This window comes from Tyto alba, unplaced genomic scaffold, assembly GCF_018691265.1.
Source record: "Tyto alba isolate M040663 unplaced genomic scaffold, T.alba_DEE_v4.0 Super-Scaffold_9, whole genome shotgun sequence".
Lineage (NCBI taxonomy): Eukaryota > Metazoa > Chordata > Aves > Strigiformes > Tytonidae > Tyto > Tyto alba.
In genome coordinates this window covers 9,043,170-9,049,169 of record NW_024881330.1, presented here as the reverse complement: position 1 = coordinate 9,049,169, position 6,000 = coordinate 9,043,170, and positions in this window count along the sequence as shown.

Below are 6,000 nucleotides of genomic sequence, written 5' to 3'. Positions count from 1 at the left end.
GGTACCCACCAAAAATAAGGACGTATCAGCTATTGAGCAGAAAAGATTAATTGATTGCACAAGAACTAGCTGAATGTAGATAGAAATGTACAAAGTAATTCCTAGCTTGTTAATGATCGCTGAATAGGACAACATGTTGGTGGTTTAATCACTGGCCTTTCCCAGGCATCAGGAAGGCTGATGCTACATGCTCAGGGTCTGGGAACCTGGAGGGTCCCTATAGTTACAACCTGGAGTTTCTCTGTGCCCTTGGGCCAGGTACTCCCCTCACTGCTGGTCCTCTCATTTCCTCCTGCAGTTTTAACTATGAGAAAGGAGAATGAGTGACTGGTTCTCCACCATCTCTGCATAGAAGTGCAGACTCCCTTTCTCCATCCAAGATCCTGAGAAGCAAGTACGCTGCAGTGCTGTGAGGGTGGCCTGTGCACCATCACCCTCTCTTCAGATGCTCTGTAGATTTCCTTGCAGTGATCTCTAGCTTGGAGAAGGAGGACAGACCTGGGTTGCATACAGTCTGCATTGGGGTGTAGGCAGACACCAGTGACTTTCTGAAAGCCTCAGTCTCTGCTACCAAATGACCTCTGCTGTCACAGGAATGAGGTGACTGACCCAAAAGGTCAATGTGCTACCTCCCACCCTACTCCCAGGAGTGCTTGTCGGCCTTAGGTGATGTCTTCCATTTACCATGCCTTGTTTTCCAGGGACCAGCCCAAAGTGGCAGGCTGTCACTTACACCACCATGGTAAGGCAAGACATCTGCCTTTCAGAATGGTTTTGGGCACGTGTAAACAATAAGGTAATTGCCAGTTCAAGCTTGGATGCCTCAATTCAGTGAGGTGTCACCTGGACATATAATTGGAAAACATATTTGAGCTGTATAAGAAACTCTGTGGTGCTGTCAATGTCATACAAAATACTGCACTTCAAATAAATGTGCATTCACTCACTGTTGTCTCTTACCACAATAAATTCAAACCTAGGTAAATATGTGAAGATGGAGGTATCAAAGTTTTAAAGGTTTAACACTTCAGAGAGCCCATACAGCATTTTACACCTGGACAATGCCTGGGCAGAGAATACAGTATTTTATAGTTGCACACATTGCACCTGCAGAAGGCTCATTCTTTTAATTGCCTTAAGCCTATTGGAAAACACTGAAGAAAACTTTGCACGTAGAGATGACTTTGTCTTTCAAATGAAGCTTGTTTTTTCTAAGACCAAAGATCTTCAGCCTGGCTAATGACTTTGTATGGCATTTGGGTGCTCAACAGGAGACATGCTAAGGAAGATCAACCTGTGCAACACCATTAACCTCTCACTGTGGTCACAGGTTTTCTTGGCACATTCTGTGGAGCCTGATTTCTGTTCACGCTGCAGAGTGTGGAGCTTTGCTTATTATTTATTGTTCTGTTGTCTGTGACCAAATTACTACTCTACCTCCAGCAAATGACAAATGGAAAATTACCTACCCTCATTTTTGTTGGGATCTCTCCTTCTTGATTACTCTTTTGTCTCCTTAACCTCACTGCATATAACTGACAGAGTTAATTAAAAAACGATAAGTTATAAAAATATTGTTCCCTCTCATCTCACTAAGGACCTGGGGCTTTTCAGGCAGATTAATAAATAGTACCATGAACCTAGGGTTCTTTTTGCAATAGGTGGCTTTAATTAGTGTTTAATTTAGGCTGGAAAGAGAGAGGGGAATTTCAGAATCAATGCTAGGAAGCTAATAACATTGTTGCCAGGTCAAGAGAGTTTCTTCTCTCAAAAGCAACCACAAAATTTGCCCTGCGGAGTTCCAGATTTGTTATTTCTGGCTGGCTGTGGTCAGAGTTTTTTGGTTTACAGGAAGAATATGTCAGTTAATCCATCCTTCCTTTCCCAGTACCACTCCTTCAAACTCTGCCTGGGCTGTTGGCATCCAGCTATGTGCTTTCAGGCTCAGCCGACATCACCAAGAGTAAAGACTGCAGAAGCATTGATTCCCTCATTTACTTTTATGCCCCTGGCTTTTATTTTGAATGTGCTCAGGTCCATGTTCATAGCTTACACCTCTGCTGGAGGTGATGCAGGCAAGTGGGGTCTTTGGGGAAAAAACAGCCCTAGCCAGGAACATGGAAATTAAGTTAAAGACAGCAACTGTAGCACTTCTGCTGGGCAAAAAGTAGTTAAACCTGGTAAAGTATGTAATTATCAGTAGCGAGAAGAGTGGATTATGAATATGCATAGAGCTTTGACACTGTGAACTTTTTAAACTGTTGCTTTAAGAGGTGCATTTTGAACAAACACAGAGAAAAGCAACCAAACACAGTGAGGACTGGGAAAGAAATGAAACACAAAAAGGAATTTGAGCAATAGGGTGGGAAGCAACACAGAGAAGTCAGCACATGCCTTGTACAGGAAGAATTGCATAGAAAAGATAGTAATACTTTATATTGCCTTAATAACACTCTTACAGACATCCAAAAACTTCATACTCAGCTGATTTACAATTGCAGTGCTCACAGACCACATTGCTTAGCGTTAAATGTGAACAGAGTTGTTGACTCACTCACATTCACACAGGCAGCAATGACAAACCTGGGAACAATAGCCCTGAGTCCTCCCTGTAGAAAGTACATAATCCAAAATTCACTCTACAATAAGATTTGTTCACCTCCTTGCTCCTCTCCCAGTAAGTGGAAGCGCTGGCATAGAGCAGTGGGGAGATACATTGACCAGATAACCTCCAGAGATCCCTCTGCTCCAAATTTTTCTGTGGTTCTATATGAACAGGTGGGAAGGAAATGGCAATAGTTTCTGTTGAGAGAGCATACAAGGAATAAAGTCATACCAGGGTGTACATGGAGAAACAGTCCTGCAGAACAGCACTGAAACTGTGAACATGCCAGGCACAGCTGTGGGAGGGACCAGTCTGTACTGAAAGAGCTGAATTCTTTTTCTGTAGAAATACTTGAATTTTCCTTTGTATGTGTCAATGAATGTGGGATACAGATACTTACAGTCAAAATGGCCACCACTGAAAAGTACCGATATGTTGAGAGAACAGGTGTACTTAATCCCCTTCCCAGTAGTTACTCATTAAATGCAGGTAAAAAAAAAAAAAAAAAAAAAAAAAAAAAAAAAAAAATAACAGGCAGGTATTGCAAGGGGGCAATAAATAGTTAAACATGCAGGTGATAAACATCTGAGTTACTGATTAACTCCTGGCTTTTGTAACCCCAGCAGTTCTTAAGTTGGTTTACTGGGAAACCAAAACAGAGCTGTGCCCAAAAGGCCTCAACCTTTAATAACAAATATTACACTTTATCTCTCTTTGCAACAGGCATCCCTGGATTGTGACGGTGAAGACAGCACTGCCCTCTATTGATGGGAAGAATTCAGAGCTGTTTCAATACCTGCCACATCGAAGTAGAGTCAAAAAGCAAGAGAAACCCATGTAGGACAGGATGGTGTGAAATATAATCTATTCCTTGGTGTGTCAACTACTAAGAGGCTGAGAGAGAAGAGAAGGAATAATGGATTTGCTCCGTGTGCACATCTTCAACTATCGTCTCCAGGACACTAGTTACAGATGGGATGCCAGGGCAGCTGAGCCTTACACCAACACGGTGTGGCCAGGTTTATGGTCTCAGTGTAAAATCTGTGCTGGAAAGGAGAGACTTAGATGTTTCAGAAGCAATCACAGTTAGTGGAAGCAATGCAACATGCTTAACAGGATGGAAACTATGCTGATGCTTATCTGTAAGTAAAAAAAGGGCGATTTCAGATGTCTTCTTCAGCTTCCATCTGGAACACCATGCTTGCCCTCCTGCACCCAACCAGCTCTATCCAGTCGGGAGTGTCGCCTCAAGCAATATCTCTCCCTCACTGTCATTCTTGATGTTGTCACTTGTTATTGCAACTTGTCACTTGGTTTAACTGAGAACATTCTGGTTGCCATCTGTAAGAAAGACTGAGAAGTAAGCTGGCAATAATCATTGCAATTAGGGGTTCATCTGAGCCACCTCAGGAGCTGGTTCTCCCTTATGACGGCTGACTGGAGCACCCTGAGCTCTTGCAAGGATGTAAGAAAACCCCTGAAGATGTGTGCCCCTGAAGAGGGACTGGTCTGCACTGTGGTGCAGAGGAAATCCTTGCAAAATTTAATAACTGTGCTTTTAACTAATATAGCTTGTGCTTAAGCAAAGTTTTTCTGGCAAGGAACTGGTCCTGCAACACCCCAATCTTTGCTTTGCTCAGAGGAGGTAAATTTGAAGACAGGAGCAGAAGGACTCAGCACCATCAATATGGATGGACACAGGCTTGCTGGATGAGTAGGATACCCAGTGCTGGTGGGAGACAGAGGCCCAGCAGACTAGGAGAGGATGACAGACCATGGTGATCTGAGCCAGGGAGGGCCTAGCTGTGTCTGTGGGGATAAAGGCTACCCTGTGAATGGAGCCTGAAAGGATGCAAGTCTTGTTTGGGTTTTGTCTTTCTTCTGCTCAGTCTCTAATAATACCCCTCATTACTAAGCCAAAAATAACAACAGCCATTAAAAATACCACCTCTTGTTCATCACCATCAGCTGTCACAGAAGGCAAAAAATGCCCATTTGCTGGGACCAGCTCATTCTGCTGCTTGACCTGCCTTTGTTATGCTCAGCTTTAATTTTTTTCTTCAACAATTTCACAGTAAGGCTCTATTTTCCAGGTCCCAAACAAACAGCAGGGTGCACGCTGAACAATAGTGAAGAGTTTGGCAGCATGCAGGTTCCTCCTCTGTGCCAGAAAAGCTTCTCTGATGGCCTTGAGTTCCTCTTTACCCCCCTCTGCCAGGGGATGACATCAGGGAAAGAGAAAATACAATTGAAAGCCATCAAGAGTAATGTCCTGTTTATTTTCCTGCTAACAGAATTATTTTCAGGACATCTCAGAAATCAGAAATGGGAGCGAGGGGAGGGGTGGGAAAATCAGAAAGAGCACATGCTGAGATTTTATTAGCTGTTAGCAGAGAAGAAACTAGAATCAGGACCAAAATGCAGGTCGGGGACAGGATAAATGAAGCTGTACATATGTCATGTGTCCTTGTTTACCCTTCTGGGAGAATACCATAAAGAGCTGGAGAGGTTTTTGTGCCAGAAACAGGACGATGTAATCTGTTAAATATGTTTGTGACCATACTCCAGTTTAGTTATTGCTGGCCCCTATAGCTGCATGGGGCGGCCACTTCAGAGCAACACTAGCACCAGCATGGATTTACCAGGGGAAAAAGAGGAGATTTGGGCTCTTCAAGAGCAGTGGCTGCTGCTGTTTGCCCTTGTGACAAATTCTGTGATTGTGTAGCTGTACAGCCTCTTCCTTGCTACTAGGATGAAGTTACATGAAATGAGAGATCCAATCTGGCATCTCTTGACTGCTGAAAGGGCCAGGTCTCACTCTTTCTCTTTTCACCTCTCCTTCCCTGTCCCTACTTTCAGCAGGGCAGTCCTGCTTTCTTGCACAACCTCTGTCTCTGCTTGGATGCAAAGGGGAAAAAAAATAAACACCAGTGTGGTCTAGGCTCTACCAGCTTTGGTAAAAAAAAAAAAAATATCTTTTTTATTCAGTAAGACTTCTGGGTTAAAATCTGCTTCTTTACCTCTTAGCAGTGAAGATTCTAGACTGTTCTTCTTCAGTCAAACTGTTTCAACTGAAAACCTGCTTCTTTATCTCTTAAAAAGGAAGATCTTGGGATGCTTTCTTACCCAGCACAGAGTAGCAGGACACACGGACTACCCAGCTCATCTTAGAGTTAGCAAGGTGTGCTGTGTGACATGGTCTTCTTGCCCAAATGTTATGTGGCTGTTGGAGATGCTCAATCCTGCCTTCCAGGATTTCAGTCAGTCCTTGGGAGTTCAAAGGTTCTCTCTGTTCTTTGCAGGCCAGGAGAAATGAGGTGGGACACCCATGTAATAAGATCTGTGGTGAGGAAAAGGGATGGCCTCTGTCCAAGCATGGTTTGCAAAGTGAAAAA